Raw genomic sequence first — 24671 nt, forward strand, 5'->3', positions numbered from 1 at the left:
GCCTCACAACATAGCCTATGACGCTCTCGGGGTCCAGACGTGTGACTGTGCAAAATTTTGTGGCTGTAGCTTCGACGGTGCAGATGCCAATCCCGGACATACATACATACATACATACATACATACACACATACACACATACACACATACACACATACACACATACACACATACACACATACACACATACACACATACACACATACACACATACACACATACACACATACACACATACACACATACACACATACACACATACACACATACACACACACATACATTCAGCTTTATATATTAGATTGGGAATTATGGAAGGATAAATAAATCTGTATTTATGCGTGTAATCTATGGGGGCATTATGAAATCGTGCTTTGAAGGGATTGTCCTGAGGATAGGTGATAACTTGTTTATCGGTGGGTCCCCTACCAATCGGCAGAAAGGGGCAGTTTATGCCCGTGACCTCCGCTCCATTCATTCCCTACGGGACTGGTAAGTGCTGACTTTGGCTTTTTCCAGGGAGGTTCACTGCCACTCCATTCTAAAGGGGATAAAATAAACGCCTTCTGCCAATCGGTGGGGTCCAACAATATATGTGCTCTAGGCAGTCCAATAACTCATCATAATGCACAATTCCACCTGCTTTGGAGGTAGTAGTGGCCTTCTTACCTCTTGGACCCCTGTGTTGTTGCACCAATAATATGTGCCCCCCTGGCTGGGAACACCAATTTGATTGTCTTGACTGTACTTGGCGATTTCCTTCAGTCGCACAGTTTAAAGGGGCAGGGTTCATTTTCTACTGCGGCTATGATCAGTCTCTTCCTGGATCCGGTCGTGCGGCCGGTAGGAATGAAGGGCCAGGGTCACCAGTTTTCTCAACCCGTCTAGGAGAATAGGTGTAATATCCTATTATGCTTTAGGGATTATAATAAAATGTTGCTTTTCAATCAGAAACAGCGCCACTCTTGTTCATGGGTTGTATCTGGTATTGCAGCTGAGCCGTATTCACTTAAAAAGTTTACTTTCCATTAATATGTAAAAAATATTTTTCCATTCTTCTCCTGATTCTGAGGTTTTTTCTTTTTTTTTTTTTCTCCATTCCTGAAATTTGTCACTTTCTCCTCTGTATAAAAATATAGTAATTTATAGCCAAATGGGCGTGATCCTTAAGGAGACTCCAGCAGAGAAGAGCACTCCCACTTTTGCTAAGTTTTCAAACAAGGAAGAGAGAACCATAGCTCAGGAATGGAGAGCAAAAGAAGAAAGAATAGTAGATTCGGGAGAACAATTGCATTTACACCAGGAAGTGACGTGGCAAGGGTTGGCGCTAGTGATGCTTGAACGTGTCGGGGGTAGGGTGTTATCTGAGCATGCTTGAGTGCTAACTGAGTGTCTTTGGCGTGCTCGAATAATATGTCCGAGTCCCCGCGGCTGGTCGACCAGCACCAGGAATGGACCTATTCTTGGATGTCTCTTGTATGTGTTTCTAAGCATGACCACAATCAATAGGCACGTCGTAGCCAAGTGTCTGAGACGCATTAGTAGGCACATTCCACTATGTGTAACCTGTGCCCACACACTGGCACTATATAATTTCTACAGTGAAATAGAATTGCATTGTGGTAATGGCACAGGAAATCAATCCCCCTGTCTCAGGAAAGGCCATTAGGTCATACTTAGCGGAGCTATCGGGAGCCAGCTCTTATCTCTATGGGCTTTCTTCCAAATGATATTAAAGTGAATGGGATTCTATTACCAGCTAGACGCATGTAAACATATACCTGGCATAGAGCGAAGAGCCCGAGATGGTCTGGAAGAAATGAGATGACTGCTACGAGGAATAGCAGATCCGAGAGTGGCACAGAAAGTGCAGATTTATCCATACTTATCCACAAAAGTAGGGTTCGAAAAGCTCAGGCGTTGCAACATCACACTCAAATATTTCGGTTGCATTTACATGAGTTTAGACCGTTAAGTCCTTCGGTGCTTGTTTCACATCCTGTTTACACAGGATCACGAAGGATGATGGGGACGGAACAAGCAATAATAGATCAATCTGTCCCCGTACATAACATGTTATCAGCAGCACCTTTACAGTTTACATCGGGTGATGTGCAGCCGAGACCAGTGATGACTGTTCCACCATGAACAGTCCAATCATCTGATGATTGAGTAGCTTTTTGCTCCTTCGTTGACCTGTTTACACATATTATTATTTATTTAAGAGCACCGTTGATTCCATGATATTGTAAGTAAGAAGGGGTTACATACAAGATACAAATATGAATTACGGTGAACAAACTAACAACGACAGACTGGTACAGAAAGGAGAAGACCCTGCCCTTCTGGGCTTACGGTCTACAAGATAATGGGGAAGGAGGCAGTAGGATAAGGGGTTGTGACAACTCTGGTGGTGGTGAGGTGGAAGCGGAGTCATTGTCAGCTATAAGCTTTCTTGAAGAGATGGGTTTTCAAGTTCTGTTTGAAGGTTCTGAATGTGGTGGATAATCTGTTGGGTCACAGAATTCCAGAGGATGGAGGACACTTAGGAGAAGTCTTGGAGGCGATCGGGTGAGGAACATATGAGTGTGGAGGAGAGAAGGAGATCTTGGGAGGACCGGAGGTTGTGTGTTGGAAACTATTGGCGGATTAGCTTTGAGAAACACGGAGGAGACAGATTATGGGCGGCTTTATAAGTAAGCGTTAGCTGTTTGAACTGGATACATTGGGCAATTGGGAGTCAACAGTGATTCGCAGAGGGTAGAAGCGGAGGAATAGCATGGAAAGAGGCAGATTACTCGGGCAGCAGAGTAAGGGACGGACTGGACACGTGCAAGAATGTTAGCAGGAAAGTCACAGAGGAGGATATTGCAGTAGTCAAGGCGGGAGATGATGAGGGCATGGACTAATATTATAGTAGTTTTAGAGTGGCGGAAAGGATGGCTTCTGGAAATATATTTTTGAGTTGTTGGCAGTAGAAGGTGGCGGTTTGAAGGACAGGGTAGAGTGTTCTCTGAGGCAGCGGACTTCAGTGTGGTGTCGTTAATTGTGATGGCTAAATCTGGTAAGGGGTTTAGGTGAGTTGAAGGAAAGATGATGAGTTCAGTTTTGTCCACACTTGAGTTTTAGGAAGCGAGAGGAACCTATGAACTTTCATCTGTGCTGCCGGTGTTTGTACTTGTGGATGCTACAATATGTGTCACATACGGTGTGTAATATACACACACAGGTATACACGCACATAACACACACATATATACACAGAGCACATACATACACATATGTATATATACAGTATGTATATATCACACAGAGTCCATACATTCTAGGCTCAACCACATACACAGAGACAGACACACACCTATTCACATCATTGGGCTGTGTCACAGGACGGCTCCTCCAGAGAGACACGCTCTTTGAAATCACTTACACTCTGACCAAGAAATGAGGATTCTGAAGAGAGGACTCATATTAATTTAAGAATTACATAAAAATGTTTAATAAACTAAGTGTTACAAACTGTAGAGACAGTAAGAAGGTTTTCATAGGATCATCTGCTTAAATTAAGTAAAATTTGAATTGTCAAGCACCATCTTGGCGTTCCAAAATTCCTATGACAACACTTCCTGTCTTGAGATGTTATGGGGTCGCAAGGGTCCTCACTATGGAAATGTTGAACTTAATGCCTTGTAAGTTCTGCCTGATAACTGTCTAGGCATTTAGGAATTAAGGAGGTACCCTAACCCTTCCTACATGTTATACTGTAGGCATGATTTTTTTTTTATTTGCTAGTAAATCCATCATGAACATACAAAAAATGAAGCCTGCAGGGGGCGCTCGTGGTGCTATTATATGGCTAATGCAAGGATGTTAACTCCATTACCCCCCATCAATTTTCAATTTTTTTTTTTCTTTTTGTTGTTTGTTTCTGCTTTTTTTCCTCCCAGTCTTCCAAGACCCATAACTTCTTTCATTTTTCTGCCCACATAGCTGTGTGAGGGCTTGCTTTTTTGCAGGATAAGTTGTACTTTTGAATGACACCATTCATTCTACCACATAGTGTAGTGGAAAATGGGAAAAAAATCCAAGTGCGTTGAAATTGAAAAAAAAAAAGTGCAATTCCACAATGGTTTTTGAAGTTTTTTATTTACCACGTTCATTATATGGTAAAACTGACCTGGCAATATGATTCTCCATGTCAATACCAGTACGTAGATACCAAACATCTACAGTTTATTATTTTTTTTTTTATCTATCGCAATGTCTTATTCCAGAGAAATTCCAAGTTTTTCTTAATATGTAAATGAGCTGTTAAGATCTCTGGACCGGACATAGATCTACCTGAGAATCTGCCTCCAGAGCCTATTTTAAAAGAAAGGAGGAGTTACTAGTGTGAGACATGTAGATCAGAAGAGCGGACTGTCAGTCATTACATGTCTCACTCTGGTAATGCTTCATTTAATGTGAGACTTGTAGATCAGGAGATCAGACTGTCAGTCATTACATGTCTCACTCTGGTAATGCTTCATTTAATGTGAGGTATGTAGATCAGGAGAGCAGACTGTCAGTCATTACATGTCTCACTCTGGTAATGCTTCATTTAATGTGAGATATGTAGATCAGGAGAGCAGACTGTCAGTCATTACATGTCTCACTCTGGTAATGCTTCATTTAATGTGAGACATGTAGATCAGGAGAGCAGACTGTCAGTCATTACATGTCTCACTCTGGTAATGCTTCATTTAATGTGAGACATGTAGATCAGGAGAGCAGACTGTCAGTCATTACATGTCTCACTCTGGTAATGCTTCATTTACAGTAATCTCTGGAGGCAGATTCTCACAGAGATCTAAGTCCGGCCCATAGATCTTAACAGCTCATTTACATATTAAGAAAAATGTGGATTTCCATGGAATAGGACATCGGATCGCATATTTTTGCAACACACTGATAATAAAGCCACTTCTTTAAGTACAGTAAAGTCTTACATTCCAAATATCCCGCTTTTGGGAGGACTTTCGTTTCTTTTAACCCAAAAAATAGATGTGCATTATTACGTTTTGAGATTTTGCTCCTGAAAATATCTGCTCCTAATCTGTATATTAGAGCCCACCTTTTTATTATTTCATTATTTTGTGCCATAAGAGACTTTTATGTGTCTATAGTCAAATTTTAGTTTTGTGAAATTTTTTTATGTAAAAAAAAACCTTTTTAAACAAAGAGGAAAAACTAGATTTTTCACATTAAATGTACCTCTCTGGATATCCCAACAAGTTGGGAGTTCTGTTAAATTACTTTTAATAGTAAGTGGAATGGGCAAAAATACAACTCTCATCAGGAATCCCGTGCAGGTTTGATATACTTGATCGCCCTCTACTGGACTAATTAGGAAGCACAAGCAATTTTTATATTTTTATTTAATTTTTTTAATCTTTTATCTTTTTTTTTTTTTAAATCTGCTTTTAAATATATATATTTATATTATATAACTAATGATCTAAAACTTACCCTGCTTTAATGCCGCTATGTAATGAAATAATGTGCATTCGGCATTTGCCTTTATAGGTCAATATACTACTATACGTCAACTTCTGCATGACTTTAAACAGGGGACCATGTTTTACCATGGCATCTTCTCTTGCCAGGCAGCTTTGGCATCAAGGGTTATAAGAAAGGTGGGTGACAGTCCTCATGTGAATGGGCATTTAGGCCATATTGCTCATCATGCAGCTTTTCTTAGACATCAATCATTAAAAAATTGATGACTTTCATCATTTATTATTATTTTTATTATTATTATTATTAATAATAATAATTAAATAATATATTTCTTCAAGTATTTCATTTTACTTTTACACCTTTTTGAAACAAAAAAAAAACTTGGTCCAAATTCCAGATTTAGCCTAAGGGCTTGTGCAGACTTTGCAGATTTGGTGCGTTTTTTTTTTAATGCAGATTTTCTAGAAAAACCTGCCGCAAGTGAACGAGAAACCTGACATGTCGTGCGCCCCTTGCAGATTTGGTGCAGAAAATAATCAGCAGCATGTCAATTCTCCGTGCGTTTATTCACCGTTGACTTCATTCAAATCAGTCAAAAACGCACTAAAATGTTTTTTTTTTTTTTGCAGTCAGTCTAGGGGAGCAGGGGGAAACGTAGAAACGTAGGAGAAGCTTTTTGGGACCTGCCTTGGACTGGTCATCCGAGATGTATAGTCATTGGCTAGCTTTTCAAACTATGTTGTCTACTATTGCTAGTGAGGGTGATCAATGAGTGGAACCGGCTGCCACGAGAGGTGGTGAGTTCTCCTTCAATGGAAGTCTTCAAACAGAGGCTGGACAGACATCTGTCTGAGATGGTTTAGTGAATCCTGCATTGAGCAGGGGGTTGGACACGATGACTCTGGGGGTCTTGTCCAACTCTAACAATCTAGGATTCTGTACATGTTAAAACGGAGGGCACTTAGTTAAAAAAATTTTGGGCAAAGTGTATCTTTTAATAGTGTCAGGTTCCCATTAACCATGTAAGGTGATATTATTGGCCCTTTATGTGGGCTCCATATGGTAGAATCAAATGGGCTCTTTAATTAAAGGGTTCGTCCAACAATTACAACCTACCACTTATCCACAGGATAGATAAGCATATGATCGTTGGGAGCACCATGGATGGGGTCCCCATCGTCCACCATATCACCGTTCTACGTCCACTGTCTAAATAAAGCGTTTTTGAGCATGTGCAGTGTGGCGCCATTTATTGTCTACGGTACTGATCGCCCATTACGGCATTTTGCTATCTCCAATCAATCCCACATAAACAATGAATTGAGCGGCAGCTTGAATACGCAATCAGCGGAGGATACAAGACCCTCGTTCTCGAGATTGGAGGGGGTCCGAGTATTGGAACCGAAAAGTTATGATGTATCCTAGACACATAATTGTGGCCAACCCCATTTAATGGGTACTGAATTTTATTTGGTGGTACTATATGAGCTGAGCATTGGTCTATTAGCTTGGCATTATATAGCGGTATTATGAAGGCTGAAATTTAAAAAAAAATCGAAAAATGCTAAGGAGGGTCCCTACTTTGCTTGTTACCCCATTTTTCTATCAAACCATACCCGTGTTGGCGTCGCCCACAACTTATTATTTTGAGCAATAAAATGGTAAGAACTGTAAACCCAGTATCCCTAATAGCAAATATTGGGGCACAGTCTGTTGTGAGTGCAGACCAAATGTCCAGATATATACCGTTTGGTCAGTGGCCAAAATGATCCGCTGATGTCTTCCCCCCCATAATTCGATCCCGCGCCACTGTCTGCGATCAGCCACTTTAAAGTCACTAATTCGCCTGCCTTTATACAGGAGCTCGTTTTAGCAAGAAGTAGATAAAACCCGCAGACAGAATTTTAGCCCCTTATCTATTTAATCACTCCAATTAAGATCTTCAAATTACCCCATTACAGAGTATCAGGCCGACAACAAATCCAGAACAAGGGGCATATTCATTCCCAAATAAAGTGAGATCCCCCTGGGGGGCAGAGGGCCTGCTAAGTTAAGATCACCCCTGGCTATAGACAAGTCATCATCGGCCATATTATGATTTAAAATAAAGTCGGCCTTTTAGAAAAGGGGAAGATTTCGACAATGGGCGGCAATCACCCGATCAGTGAAATGCAAAATCCAATAACATTTAAGTGGATTAAGCACAAAACACCAAACTATCACCCAGGTAGACAATGGGCCGTAAATGCACAGGGACCTTTCATCTAAGCCTCTACCTTCATTCTGAAGGAGCAATTCAAAAGAGAATGGGAGCCCTGGAGGGCTGAGATCTACAGTAGCTGGCTGGGGCATGCTCCCAGAAGAACCTGTGCACTCCTCAACGCATACAAGTTCTCACAAACACTGACATGGGCTTTCAACTGTGTGTGATGTCACCTCCACTTGCAGGGTGGTCTTGGAGCCAAAAAAAAAAAAACAAAAACCAGAAGATTTTGGAAAGGCATAAAAGGACGGGTTAGGATGGAAGCTGGTAATGAAGGCTTGGAAGCACAATGTTTTATCAGAAGTGTTGTTAGTTAATGGCTCTTCCCACTTCTGTATACAATGTGTTCGGCGATGATGTCAGAGACGGGCACAGTAGCCCGGAATTTAGAAAAAGGAAAGGTCAGGTTTTGTAGCATAAGTATAAAGATTTTTGCACTGTGGTGGTTTAGACAATCAGGTGTACATACCATCCAGTCATCACAATATTGGGTTGACCCCCATACCCATCTCCTATTTACAGGAGAACCAGTTCGATGGTCTTTCTACAAGAGATGATGGGGCAACAAGACCAGGTCCATCTTGTCCTGGAATATAAGGCATTTTCATTCTTGTAATGTGAGTGCTGCAAATAATATATTTTAATGGTCCAATCTTGAAATTAGCTTCCAGTACCACCTACCCGTGTACACACTTGTCTCAGCTTCCAGTATCACCTACCCGTGTACACACTTGTTTTAGTCTCCAGTATCACCTACCCGTGTACACACTTGTTTTAGCTTCCAGTACCACCTACCCATGTACACACTTGTCTCAGTTTTTTAATTTCCACTTCCCCATGTACACACTTGTCCCATGTCCCAGAACTGCCTCCACATGTACACATTTGTGTCCTCTCTCTCTCAGTATGGCCTCCCCGTGTACACATTTGTACCACCTTTCAGTACTGCTGCCAGTACTGACTCCTTCCGTACACATTTGTTGCACCTTCCTATACTGCCTCCCAATCCTCTCACCTCCACCTCCCATTACTGCCTCCCTGTGCACACACTTGAACCACCTCCCCATATACATATGTTTCCCAATTCTGCCCCCATGTACACACTTGTATCACCTCCAAATTTTGCCCCCTCGTGTACACACTTGTACCACCTCCCTGTCTACACATTTGTCTCACTTCCCAGTACCACCTCCACATACACACACTTGTCTCATCTTTTTTACTTCCACCTCACCGTGTACACACTTATCATACATCTCAGTACTGCCCTCCCATGCACACACTTGTACCACCTCCCCATGTACGCATTTGTCTCATTTCCCAGTGCAGCTTCCCTATGTATACACTTGTATTCTACTAGGTTACCACAAACTATACAATCTCCAAAGACTTAACACTTAGCCACTAGAAACTTTATATGATCCAGGGACTGAACAGATAACCACTATGTCACCAGGAATTATACAGTCTTCAATGGCTAAACGTTTACCCAATTGTTGACCAGAAACTGAACTGTTTCCAAAAGCTGAACACTTCACCACTGTGTCACCAGGGACTGTACACTCTACAAGGGTTTAATATTACTCTTCATTTCACTACATTTATTCTTCTAGATAACCACGAACAGTACAATCTCCACTGGCTGAACAATACACTACAGGGCTACCAAGAACTATACAATCTCCAAGGACTAAACACATCACCACTAGTTGACCAGAACCTGAGCACTTTCCAAAGGCTGAACACTTCTCCACTATGTCACCAGGAACAATATAATATCCATGGGCAAAACACTTCGACAAATACGTTACCAGAACCTGAACACTTTACCATTTATGTCATCGAAAACTACATCTTCTCCAATGGCAACAACCTGATTACTTTCCAAAGGCTGAACACGTCACCACTATATCACTAGGGACTATTCAAGGAATGGACATTGGAAGGAATAAACATCTCACTACCAGATGACCACTTACTGTTCAATCTCCAAGGGTTAAACACCTCACCACTATGTAAGCAGAAACTGTACAATCTCCAAAGGCTGAATGCTTCACCACTATGACACCAGGAATTAGACACTCTCCAAGGACTGAACAGTGACACTTCTCTACTAGTCCACCAGGAACAATTCAATCTCTTAAGGGCTGAACACTTCACCAATAATCCACCAGGAGCTGTATGACCTGCACTACTAGGTCACCAGGGATAGTACACTTCGCTATTTAGTCACCAGGGAATGGACACTAGACCACTCCAGTGAGTTGCTACAAGGTAGTGGACACTTTCGCAAGTTCAGCAATAAAAATGGGACTTAGAACATTCTACTGGGTCATCGGGCAGTAAACCCTTTACAATACTTGGTCAGCAGGAAATAAGCCATCATTTTACTATTGGTTTCTATAGAGTGGATATGAAACTTTTCAAAATTTCAATAACTTTGCAAACCCTTGTATCTCTATGGCCTGTGACAGATGCGTAAATCTGTGAATTTATAAAATAAAATTGTTAAAATTGCATTGAAATCAGGGCAGATGCAAATACCAGAGTCCCATTTTAATACTGCAGGGCGATCTGGAGCATGTGGGGGGCCCAGTAGTGACACTGAGCGTTTGCTGTCTTGTCAAGGGGTTAAGAGCAGTCAACTGTGTTCAGTGTAATTTTCTTTTCAGATTCTTGCTACTGAGCCGCATGCAATTACTTGTTAGTAAATTTAAGTGGTAATTTAGTGCGACTGATTAGTGCAATGATTAGTAAATTTGCATAATGTAAATAGCAAAGCAATTTGCCACAATCTGGTGATGATTCTTTCTCCAGGCGCACAAAGTGTGTAGGGTTTGTTAAAGTTGTAAAGCAGGTTCTAAAACAAGAAATAAGAGGGTAATTGCGCACTGTGGACATTATCTAAGGGGCTTAAGTCCAGATTAGGTTAGACCCTGTAGGCACGTTACAGAGACACCATGGACTATGGAAAATGCTATGGGTGCTTCTTAATTTTTTCTGTTTCTCGCAAAGTTTGGTAAAAGCTCCCCCGGTTATCGAGATTATTTTAATGGGGAAGATAGCCTCAACCAAGTGGTAAACCAGTTGCCAAATGCAAGTGATGGTTCATAACCTTAGATGAAAGGCATATTCTGTAGAGGCTTTGTTCAGAACCCCCGGAGAAAATTCCATCTGAATGCAGCACTACAAAATGATGGAACTCAATAGACCCCATTATTATTCAATAGGGTCCGCTGATATCCTTTGTATGATGCATCCAGTACTAAGTAGTGGTTATCTGTGGATCTCAGAAGTTGCCGTTTCCAGCAATTGGAGAATCACAAATTGCAGGCTACTCTTAAATGGGATTCATTTTACCATGCTTTTAGGGTACGCAAGAGGATGGCGAAAAGAAATTATGTATCACCTGGTGAGGTGGATCCTCGAAAACCCTTGTTTCAAATGAGCAGCTGTATAGCAGCACAGACCGGAGATGATGGTGCAGTAGGGCAGTCCAACTGGAATAATGGAGTCTGTGAATGCTAGATGGCTGCAGGAAGGATAGGATGCGAATCATGAGATAAAACAGATTGAGACGGCCATTTTGAAAAGTTGGCCAGTTCTATCTGCAATTGCGAACATGACTAGAGTCCATGTGCAGATTCGTGAGATCGTCCCCATTCTGGCCTATAAAACAGACCAATGTAGAGCATGCTGCAATTTTTTTTTCCATGTGATCAGTCTGTATGGCAAATGGGCCATGTGCATTACGAAATTGACTATAATGTGTCTGAGTGTAGACTCGTCTGAAGGAGCCCTTATGCCATTGAAAGGCTGGACTGTACCAGCAGTGTAGCAGATTTAACATAGTAAAGTAGTGGAGCTGAGTTTGTCACAAAGTTCAATGCTGAACTAGCAACTGTACAGCGAAGTGGACTGACTACTGACCTAGCATAGTGTGGTGTAGAGCTGGGGTAGTCACGTGGTCAAAGTCAAGTCTGACCAGCGTTGTAGCAGAATTCTCAGAATGCTAAGCTAGTCACAGAGCCCAAAACAGAGTTGGCAAGCAGTACAGCAGAATTGACTCAGTCTTATAGAAGAACTGGGTTGGCCATAGAGTCCAAGACATAGCTGGCTGGCAGTAAAGCAGACTACTTAGTGATGTCGCAAAGCTGAATTTGTCACAAATTCCAAGGCAAAATAGTTTTTCAGCTGTATAGTAAAATACTCAGCAATGTAGAAGAGCTGGGTTTGTAACAAGGTCCAAGGCAGAACTGGCCAGAGATCTTGCCAAGTGTTCTGACTGTCAAAGCACATTCACATGGGTAACGTAAAAACCAGGAAGACAAATACCTGAACATGATAGGAACCTGTTCAAACAAGTAAAAAACCTTCTCTGATCCTGGTCTGTTCCTGACTGCGGAGGTCGGCACCTTAAGGTAATGCAGTAACGCCCCCACTTGATGGCGGCTTACCCTGAATGTCCTTAGCAGTTCCTAGGATAGCTAGGGTATCAAGTAAAAAATGGAATCATACACAGCTGCAACGAACACAAAACTACAGCACAGTGAATGAATCCAACAAAGTGTATCACCAGCAGGAAACACTAGTCGCTGGAGGTATAAAAGCTGCACCCGAAAGGTGATAGGACATATAAACAGAGTAAATGCAAAATACCTGTTTCCCAAAACCAGCAGAAACAAAGATAACAGAACTAAAACACCCAAAGGAAAAGTGGACCAATTGTGGCTCAGCCGAAAGAGACGCCGACCACAGAACACAGAATCAATGGATCGAATCCAGAAGCATGACACCGTGTTGCTCAGTGGTATAAGGCTACGTTCACATTTGCGTTGTGCGGTGCTGCGTCTGCAACCCAATGCACAAAGCAAATGTAAACGCATGCACAACGCAGTGTTTTGTGACGCATGCGTTCATTTTTTCATGGTTTTTGGCGCAGAAAAAAACTGCATCATGCAGCATCCTCTGCGCCCTGATGCATGCGCTGCAGTGACGCATGCGTCACAAAACACAAGTGCAATGCGTGTCCATGCGCCCCCCATGTTAAATATAGGAGCGCATGATGCATGCGTCGTTGCGGTTGCGCGCGACGCAACGCAAATGTGAACGTAGCCAAATAGGGCTAGTCAATGCAGAGCTGGCACAGAGTAGCGGTTCACAGTAGTGGAGTGGACACCAACTACCTGAATACTCAGGCACCATGCTGCAGTCTGAGCTGACCTGTGAGGCCATAGTAAATTTGTACGCCAAAGAGCAGAAGGTGCCATCTGATGCAAGGGGAAGACGTTGAATCAGTAGTTCAAGGACAGCTGAGTAACAAATATATACTGTGCTGCATAGGAATTTTACAATGGGACCCCATGGGTGACATATGCCACTGTATGCATGGCCATACTGATTACTTCCCGCAGTATACCATTGATAAAAGGCTCAGGCGCAATGTGCTCCAAGCCTTATTTTAACATTTTGTGCCCCTTTCTACCATATTAGCAGCATACGGCAGTTTATCCCCCTTACCCAAAAAGGCAGTAATATATAGACTGGGTGAAGCACGTTCCATCCCATGTAGAATAGCAGGAGCACATGTTTATCCTCATTTATCTTCTCACCAGTCTCACCAGTACTACACGCTGACTGGTGACAATGCATATACTGATGTCATCCAATTAGAAACCTTACACTGAATGTAGCAGATGGGAATAAAACCTCACAGGTCTACTCTACGAAAACAAATAAAGCCAGCTGTACTCATTTATCAAAGTCCGTTCACATGAGTTGTGTGTATGGATGTGTTTATGGCTTTACTGGAAATTTCATATAATAATGCACATGTTCTATATTGTAGAGGGATCATCCTCCACATACGCTATACTATATTAATACATATAACTCCTGTATTCAATGATCCTCGTGTCATTTCCCCATGCAAATTGATCTGTGTTGCAAATTGGGCACAGATTTATTGTGGGTTTCCACAACTGACCTTAAGGGTATGTTCACACAGAGTAAATACACATCTGAAAAATTTGATATTTACGATATTCCTTCCGGAATCCGAAATTTCTACTGTGGATTTGCCACTTTATCAGCTGTAGGTCCAAATGTGTATTAACCCCATTTAATGTGTTTATTTTGGGTGTCTACTGGCTATAGTTACTTCTAAATATACAGTGTACACACATTAAATGTACATAAATACATACATATTACACATACAACAATACATACACATTACACATACAGCAATACATACACATTACTCAAACAATACATACACATTTCATAAACAACAATACATGCACATTACACATACATAAATACTGTAGTGCGGTGGTGTTCACACCGTGTGGTAATAAGGCAGTGACCCAGTAAAGTTCAAAGCAAATGTCTTTAATGTCCAAAAAAACTCACAAATGAAAAGCAAATGGTATCCTCCGGATTGCAGCCGAGGCGTCAAGACAGTCTATATCCAAGCCCAGTTGCCGTGGGCGACTGCACCACCGTTTCACGCTGAGGGTGACGCCAGGCATTCGCTTCCCTTGGCTCTGTGTTGACTGCACACATTAGCCGGATGTTGCAGAGCCACCTGCTCTGCAGCTTGCAAACCAACAGTGACACACCCAACCTTTCCTGCAGGGTTTTTAAATGAGATCTGTGACCATGAGACACTTGTAAGACCCGGCTGGAGAGAGTGAACCGCCCCAATACCATCCTGTAGTTCACGCCAAAAATAAAAGCCCATGCTGAGTTTTCTTAAATCTGCCTTAGGCAAATAGCTTGTCCAAGACCAAATGTACTTTTATTCTGCACTGCAACCACAGCTATGTCTGTGACTGCAATGCACTCCAGTGGCCTCAATACATTTCTATGCGCATCCTGGGGGATACATACCGTCCCTCGCATATAATTCCCCTCTCTGCCTCACAATACATACACATTACACATACAACAATACATACAGCTCTGGCAAAAATTAAGAGACCACTGCAAAATGTTCAGTTTGTCTGATTTCTCTCTTTATAGGTATATTTTTAAGTAAAATGTAAATTGTTCTTTTATTCTATAAACTTCTGACAACATCTCTGAATTTCCAAGCAATACATTTTGTATTAATTTTCTGAAAAGGAGAAATGGTCAAAATTACAAAAAAAAAACCAATGCTTTCAGTTTTCATTAGAGAATGTAAATATTCCAGTGATCCTTCATTATTTGCTGTAAGCCATTCATTAAGTAGAAGCTCTTATTATCTGGTCACCCAGCGTGACGGCTCAGTAAATATATTCACTTTTCCAGTCCTGCAGTGAAGGAGTTAAATAATTCATGCAGACTGCATTATCTTGATAACATTCATCTTATGGATCTGGACTAGACCTAATGCCGCATTCACTCAATCGGGGGTCACCGTCTCATCATGACCTGTATGCAACAGCGTCATAGACATATATGAGCTTGTGAAGTTCGGAGACCCGTGCAACGGTCATCGAATACTGATGCGGAACTTGAAAATTAATTTTCTAAACAAGGCAACCTCTACTCAAATTCTGCTAAACAAGACAACCTGACCCAAGAATTCACCTATTAAAATGAATGGAGAGACCCATGTATGGTCTGCCATCTTTCCATTCCCAGCATAGTCAGGGATAGCCAAGGAGTCGATACATGGAAGCAGCAGTATAATCTTAGAATGAAGGTGCAGGTGAAAGGAAGCTTGACTACAGGCTGGTAGCTCAATAATCTCGCAAGGAAATGAGTGCAATGCCAGGTTTAAATAGGGTGTTCAATCAGGGTGAAGACAGTCAGGAACTCAGGGTGGAGACAATCAGAAACAACACAGGTACAAGTATCTGGGTTAGCAAGGAACTGTCCTGTGAGCTGAATAGCTCAGAGGGAAGAGCTGCCACCTGGTGCACAGGAGCTGCTGGGATCCTAAAACAGTGGTAGTACCTGCATCTACAAGAAATGTATATCATATCGTGAGGAAATACCATAGCTATCCAAACTGAGAATACCCCCTTAAAAGGTATACATGCTGTAGTATGCAGACTGCATGGCAGTATTATATAAATGGGTCACCTGCTTTCCAGCTTCCTGATTGCCGGAGGGAGGTTCTCTCCTGCTTGATTGACAGTTTGGACCAGTTGCATGGTTGCGCCACTGGTCCAAATGGTGTGTGCTCCAATGTTGAAAGCAAAGACAGCTTTGCCTCTGCAGCACTTAAACTGGAGCGATGCAGCCAAAGCAGCGCTTACAAGCCATATTGAAAGGAGCTTGTAAGCACTGCTCTCCTTGCATAGAAGTCTTGCTACCAATGATAGACTGCAATGGTGGCTGGTATCCTCAGCAATAAACAGTGAAAAATACGAATCCCTATTTTTGTTAACCATAAGGGATTTTTAATAAGGAAATTGGAAAGTTGATTGTTTTTACAAGCACTTTGCGATTTTTAACAATTTCTGATATTAAGAAAGACCCATTAGGTGCACGGCTTTATTATGAAGACCTACATTGCCATGTATAGGGATTGTTTGGAAGTGTTATTTAGTATTGTATAGCAATATTCTTGCTATTAAGGGCTTGCAGTGGGCAGGATACTTTACTTCTCGACCAGGGCCCCATTTTCTACCAAATCGGCCTCGTCGTTGGAGGAGAATCGAAGACAATAATCGCTGTAAGGAAAGTTACAGTGTGAAAAATAAGAAGTGATTTTAGTTATTTCTGAGGACATGATAATGGTCATGCTCGTCTCTCAGTGTCTGAACTATTTGAGATCCTTATCTATCCGCTTACCCGTGACATTAATGTCTCATCTTCTACCAAGCGCTGAACTCATAACACACATTAATCCTTTCACTACACAGAACTCTTGTATCGTATTACCGCAGGCTCAAACTATTCTGCAGATCAACAGCACATATTCTATTGCCAGTTTTAGACAAAGTATATCATGTCTTTCTGTACTCAGACTTGAAATTGTAGAAATGATATATAGGCAAGATCCTAAGGCGGCAAAATCTCAAGGGCGGCAAAATGATAAAACGGCAAAACTTGTGATGACGACACAATGACACTGGCTAATTTTGCAGCCAATATTAATAATACATTAAACCATATGCAAAGCTTATGTAGTGCAACTCATAACTGTATAATCAGCCCAATCTGCCTTGAGAGCTCAATTATTATACATTTATTAGTCAATGGATAAAGGAAACCTGTTTCAATAATAACATTTACATAAAGGATTAAGATGGCAAATATATTGCATTATTTGTCTTGTTCTGGGATTAGGCTGCGGCCTATATTATACTCCAGAGCTGAATTTGTAATTCTGCTGTTTGTTATTGGAAGATGCCAACAAGCTTGATCAGGTAGACATGTTCTACAGTTTTCTTTGCTGCACTGCATTTTGGAGCAGCTAATTTTTCCTACATTAGATAAAGGCGGCCATATGATTGATTCTTCATTTTCATGGGAGTTAAGCCACTGTCAGAGGTATCTGGAAGCAGCTCATTCGCCTTCAGGTTTAATTAAAGGGGTTGAACACAAGTACCCTGTGAAATGTTTAGGAATTGCAACCATTTTTCTACAAAGCCTCCTCATTTCAGGGGCTCAAAAATAATTGGACAAATTAAACTTTGCCATAAATAGAATGTTCATTTTTAACCCCTTACCGGCATCGGACGTACTATACCGTCCGATGCCGGCTCCCCTGCTTTGATGCAGGGCTCCGCGGTGAGCCCGCACCAAAGCCGGGACATGTCAGCTGTTTTGAACAGCTGACATGTGCCCGTAATAGGCACGGGCAGAATCGCGATCTGCCCGCACCTATTAACTAGTTAAATGCCGCTGTCAAACGCAGACAGCGGCATTTAACTACCGCTTCCGGCCGGGCGGCCGGAAATGACGTCATCGCCGACCCCCGTCACATGTCCGGGGGTCGGCGATGCGTCTCCATTGTAGCCATAGAGGTCCTTGAGACCTCTATGGTTACTGATTGCCCGTCGCTGTGAGCGCCACCCTGTGGTCGGCGCTCACAGCACACGTGCAATTCTGCTACATAGCAGCGATCAGCAGATCGCTGCTATGTAGCAGAGCCGATCGTGCTGCGCCTGCTTCTAGCCTCCCATGGAGGCTATTGAAGCATGGCAAAAGTTAAAAAAAAAAGTTTAAAAAAATGTGAAAAAAATAAAAAAAACATAAAAGTTTAAATCACCCCCCTTTCGCCCCAATCAAAATAAATCAATAAAAAAAATATCAAATCTACGCATATTTGGTATCGCCGCGCTCAGAATTGCCCGATCTATCAAGTAAAAAAAAGTATTAACCTGATCGCTAAACAGCGTAGCGGGAAAAAAACTCGAAACGCCAGAATTACTTTTTTTGGTCGCCGCGACATTGCATTAAAATGCAATAACGGGCGATCAAAAGAACGTATCTGCACCGAAATGCTATCATTAAAAACGTCATGTCGGCACGCAAAAAATAAGCCCTCAACCGACCCCAGATCACGAAAAATGGAGACGCTACGAGTATCGGAAAATGGCGCAATTTTTTTTTTTTTTTTTTTTTTTAGCAAAGTTTGGAATTTTTTTTCACCACTTAGATAAAAAATAACCTAGTCATGTTTGGTGTCTATGAACTCGTAATGACCTGGAGAATCATAATGGCAGGTCATTTTTAGCATTTAGTGAACCTAGCAAAAAAGCCAAACAAAAAACCAATGTGGGATTGCACTTTTTTTGCAATTTCACCGCACTTGGAATTTTTTTCCCGTTTTCTAGTACACGACATGCTAAAACCAATGATGTCGTTCAAAAGTACAACTCGTCCCGCAAAAAATAAGCCCTCACATGGCCAAATTGACGGAAAAATAAAAAAGTTATGGCTCTGGGAAGGAGGGGAGCGAAAAACGAACACGGAAAAACGAAAAATCCCCCGGTCATGAAGGGGTTAATACTTTGTAGAGAATCCTTTGCAGGCAATGACTACCTGAAGTATGGAAGCCATGGAGAGGGGCGTAACTAGAGGTTGAGACCGGGCCCGTGAGGATGAGTGGCCTCCCGACGCTAGAGCAAACTTCAACAGGATGTGCGTCCCAGGGGTCCGTGCGCTTCAATACACACTGCCAGCCAGAGGCAAGCAGCTGACATCGGCAGGCACATGATTGGGGGAGCGTGGCAGTGACGGCATGCGCTCCTGACGCTTGCACACTGAAGTCAGCTGCCGGGTTCAGAAGAGGATGCCACGTAGTGGGGGACAGGAGCGAATGTGAGTAGAATCTTTTTTTTTTTCTTCTTTGTCGTAAAGAACAGCGGCAGAATGAAGGACATATACCACGATGGGGGATAGATATACCAGCAAGGGGCCCAGGATAAGGGACATACCGTATATACTCGAGTATAAGCCGATCCGAGTATAAGCCGACCCCCTAATTTTGCCACAAAAAACTGGGAAAACTTAATGACTCGAGTATAAGCCTAGGGTGGAAAATGCAGCAGCTACTGGTAAATTTCAAAAATAAAAATAGATACCAATAAAAGTAAAATTAATTGAGATATCAGTAGTTTGTGTTTTTGAATATCCATATTGAATCCGGAGCACCATATAATGCTCCATACAGTTTATGATGGGCCCCATATAATGCTCCATATTAAAATATGCCCCATATAATGCTCCACAAATGTGGATTATGGCCCCATAAGATGCTCCATACAGATAACTGCCCCATATAATGCTGCACATGGCCACATAAGATGCTCCATACAGATATTTACCCCGTATAATGCTGCACATGGCCACATACAGATGCCCCATACAGATATTTGTCCCCATATCATGCTGCACATGGCCACATAAGATGCCCCATACAGATAACTGCCCCATATAATGCTGCACATAGCCACATAAGATGCTCCATACAGATATTTGCCCCCATATCACGCTGCACATGGCCACATAAGATGCCCCATACAGATATTTGCCCCCATATCATGCTGCACATGGCCACATAAGATGCCCCATACAGATATTTGCCCCCATATCATGCTGCACATGGCCACATAAGATGCCCCATACAGACATTTGCCCCCATATAATGCTGCACATGGCCACAAAAGATGCTACATACAGATATTTGCCCCGTATAATGCTCCACAAATGTTGACTATGACCCCATACAGATGCCCCATAGAGATATTTGCCCCCGTATCATGCTGCACATGGCCACATAAGATGCCCCATACAGATATTTGCCCCCATATAACGCTGCACATGGCCACATAAGATGTCCCATACAGATATTTACCCCATATGCTGTTGCTGCGATTAAAAAAATTACATACTCACCTCTCAGACCCCCGGAACTTGCTATACTCACCTTTCCCGTTCCACTGCTGACTGCCGCTGTCTCTTCCCTTCCTCTGAGCCGCGGTTCAGTAAGAGGGCGGCGCGCACTAATCACGTCACTGCGCTCTCTGACCTGAGCGTCACTGCGGAAGACACAGTGATACTGACAGTGGAACGAGGAGCAGGTGAGTATCGCGCACTGCCCCTGTCATACTTACTTGCTCCTGGCGCCGTCGCTGCACGTCTGTTCCCTGGCGCCGCATTTTCTTCCTGTAGTGAGCAGTCACCGTTACCGCTCATTACAGTAATGAATATGCGGCTCCACCTCTATGGGAGGTGGAGCTGCATATTCATTATTGTAATGAGCGGTACCATGTGACCACTCACTACAGGAAGAAGCTGCAGCACTGGAAGAAGCAGGGACGTCCAGGGACCGCGCCAGCAGTAGGTGAGCATAACTAGACAGCCCCCGCTCCCCCTCCCCTGCCGACCCCTGGGTATGACTCGAGTATAAGCCAAGAGGGGGACTTTCAGCCCATAAAAGTGGGCTGAAAATCTCGGCTTATACTCGAGTATATACGGTATATAGCAGGATGAGAGACATATACATGTATCAGGATGTGCCCAGGATGTGAAACATATGTACCAGGATGGAGAACATGTATATCAGGATGGGGAACATATATGAAAGGACAGGGAACATGTATACCAGGATGGAGGTCATATACTATCATGGTCGAAAGTGATGGCACCCTTGAAATTGTTCCAGAAAATGAAGTGCTTCTCCCAGAAAATTATTGCAATTACACTAGTTTTGTCATATACATATTTATTGGTACAACTCAAAAGAAACTGAGAAAATAAGACAAATTGGACGTATTTACACACTCTTGAATCGTGAGCTGTTTCATGATCATGAACCTTCTCCATACTTTCTTTTCCTGAACTTGGTGGCTTCTTTAGATGTTTTTTTGGCAAAGTCTAAGCAGGCCAATATATTTATGGCTGATTAATGGTTTGTACCTTGTGGTGAACCCTCTTTATTTGCGCTTATGAAATCTTCTCTTTCTGGTGGAGTTAGATACTGAAACACCTACTTCCTGGAGAGAGTTCTTCACTTGGTTGGATGTTGTGAAAGAGGTTTATCTCCATGGAAAGGATTCTGCGATCATCCACCATTGTTGTCTTATGTGGACATCCAGGCTTTTTTGGATTCCCAAGCTCACTGGTAAGCTCTTATTTTTCTCTTTTTTTGCAGGATGTACCAAATGGATTTGGCCACTTCTAACATTTCTGCTATCTCTCTGATGGATTTCTTCCTTTTTTCAGCCTAATGATAGTCTGTTTCTCTTCCACTGAGAGCTCCTTTGACCGCATGTTGTGGGTTCGCAGCAACAGCTTCCATATGCAAATGATACACCTGGAATCCGCTTTAGACCTTTTACCTGCTAACTTAATGGTGGATTAATGATGGACATTCCCATGCAGCCCTTTAATGAACTTCTGAGACAATTGGCAACTATTTTTGGTCCCTTTCAAAAAGAGGCAGTCACATATTACAGAGCTGTAACTTCTAAACCCTTATTCAAATTAGGATGCGAATACCCTCAAATTAAAGCTGGGGGTCTGCCCTTTAAGCCCATATTAGTTATATAACTATCTTGAATATGTTTTGGAAAACAACCAACATGCCCAAACTTGTGTCACTGTCCAAATATTTCTGAACCTAATTGTATATGAAATGTCTGTGGTCTAATATCATTCTTAATTCACGGCCAAACAAATAAACCAATCTGCCCCAAATGTGACACATAGGTAAATCAGGCTCTTCCAAAGGTTTTACGGTAGATCAGGTTTTCATTTATCTCTGATCTACCGTTCTTGAGATATTTGTCCAAAAAATCAGAATACAAAAGCAAATATTAGTTCACAACCAATCTGCCCCAAATTTGGCATATATGTTAATCAGGTAGCTCAGAAAGCCTGAGTTTCAGTTCTCTTGGATCTAACATTCTTGAGATTTTTGTAAAAAAAAATGGAATGCGAAAGCAAATTTTAAGTTACAGCCAAACGAAAGGACCAATCTGAACCAAATTTAACTTATGGGTAAATCGGGCACTTCTAAAGGTTTTAATTCGGATTTAAGCTCCCTAGGACTTACCGTTTTCGATAAATTTGCCAAAAGAATGACACATCAAAGCAAATATCAGTAGAAAACAAAGTTCTTAACCACACACAAATGGGTAAACTGAACACGTGCAAAGTCGGGTAATTCTACTACTTTTTTATATTTGTTTTATTTATTTATTTTGGGGGTAAAATCTGGCATAATATAATCTAAATGCAGGTAACACTTTCCACAGATTTTCTGAATATGTTGCTGGGACTGTCACACTATATACATAAATGGGAAGGGGGATTTAAACCAGATCATAACTTCAAACACTTTCACATGCAGCCTCCAGACATAGCTAAAAAAAAAAATAAATAAAATGTAATCAGGCGAGCAAGCCGAAGCTTGCTCCCAAAACCAAAACACATGACCCTGGGGCAAATCTAATCCACCGGCAATTAGAGAAAGCTCCATTATTATAATATGAATTCTTAGAAAGGGATTCTAGGAGGTTTCAGCCTCAGAGACATCTTTCATTTCTGGCCTTGGACTTCAGTAGTGACAAATAATTACAGGCCACAAGTCGCCGGTAAATGTATAATTGAGTCGTCTTCTTCTACCAAATATATGGGACGGTTTCACGGTTATATTTATTCCCTGCAAAGATGGGCGGTAAAAACGATCGCTGAGATTCTTCAGGGTTTATCTAATTCCTGATTGGCAGATTTTCTCTGGAATCTCCTGGTTCCCAAAAGGAGAATGGGTTAGAGGGCCCCGTCTACCATTTCTACGTGAAAGAGGGACCACATAGGGAGAGACCTGTCAGTTTAGGGGACTCGGGAGGGGAAAAGCTGCTGGGGACCTTCCTCTTGGACTAGTAATTCTTTGAAGCAAATAATTCATGTTGCCAGTGGTTCAGGCAACATGAATCCTCTGACCGGTTCCCTTTAATGTGTTTTCTAATCCCCGTAACCTCAAGTGACTGATCATTGACCTCAGTGGTGATGCCTGTATGTTAGGCACGGGACTACTTTGGCCAGTGGACAGTTCTACTCCAGGTGACTTCTCTCACGTCACTCCAAGCACAGACCCAAAATTCCTCTTGTCCCGACTCCCTCTAGAGTGCTTTTGAAGCAGAGACTGATGGGCAGTCATGAGACCACTGGCACTGAAGCAAGAGGGGATTTAAAAGTTGGGAATAAGCTGATTTAAAATTTAATTAGTGATCTAGATCTTTATAGGGGCTGTCAACTTTTGGGGACTTTTTTTTTTTTTTTTTAGCATTTGGTGCTAAAAATAATAATTTTTGCAGTTGGGTCTCTGTATTGTACGGTTATCTCAGAATCCATCACTGAGCAAATTCTGATGGTCTAATGGGAAAGTTTGTTAGCTGTCTTTTCCTGAGATCTTCTCAACTGATTTATGGCCGCAGACCACTTTGAAGTTAAATGTGAGGAAAACAAAGAACAAAAGCCAAACTATACAAGATTTTTTTTCTGTGAATCCCAACTGCAAAAAATAATTTTTAGGCAAAAAAAAAAAATGTCCTTAATGATAGATAACAGCAATTATGCCATCTCTGGTAGACCTTAACATCCGACGGTGTCAAGTCTCATTCTACAAGCAAGTGATAGACACTCTCTTAGGCACAGTGACAGGTGCAGGCAGATGAGATATCCATTAAAGATGCCTTAGAGTTATCTAACCTGTCTCTACATGCCTTGTGTCCTTACTATCCCACTGCTCCTCTCACAGACCACCAGAAGGCAGATTAGCCCCTTATCCATACACCTTAAGGCAAGAATCTTAAAGTATCTAGGAAAAGTATAATACAGAGTTCTAAGAGAATGTGTTTCATGAAGACTACAAGTGACAACTCAAACAGACCGAAGGATCACTGTCACTGTAACTACATTATGGACCGGATCCCCAACAGATCGTCTGTAAAGTTAAAAGGGTTTTCCTACTAAATACACTTATAGCCGATCTACAGGTTGCAAGACTATTGTGGAAACCCCTATTGATCCCATGAATTAAGTTCCCAGAGTAACCTGTGTGAAGTGGTGGTGAGAAACAAACATGAGACCTGCTCTCTTCTCTTAGCGGCCCTCTACCAGTGAATGGAGTGGTGGTTAAGCATTGACACTAGGGTTGAGCGAAACGGGTCGAACATTTTCAAAAGTCGCCGACTTTTGGCTAAGTCGGGGTTTCATGAAACCCGATCCGACCCCTGTGCGGGGTCGGCCATGCGGTACGCGACTTTCGCGCCAAAGTCGCGTTTCAATGACGCGAAAAGCGCCATTTCTCAGCCAATGAAGGTAAACGCAGAGTGTGGGCAGCGTGATGACATAGGTCCTGGTCCCCACCATCTTAGAGAAGGGCATTGCAGTGATTGGCTTGCTGTCTGCGACGTCACAGGGGCTATAAAGAGGCGTTCCCGCCGACCGCCAT

Source organism: Ranitomeya imitator, chromosome 7 (assembly GCF_032444005.1).
Source record: "Ranitomeya imitator isolate aRanImi1 chromosome 7, aRanImi1.pri, whole genome shotgun sequence".
Classification (NCBI taxonomy): domain Eukaryota; kingdom Metazoa; phylum Chordata; class Amphibia; order Anura; family Dendrobatidae; genus Ranitomeya; species Ranitomeya imitator.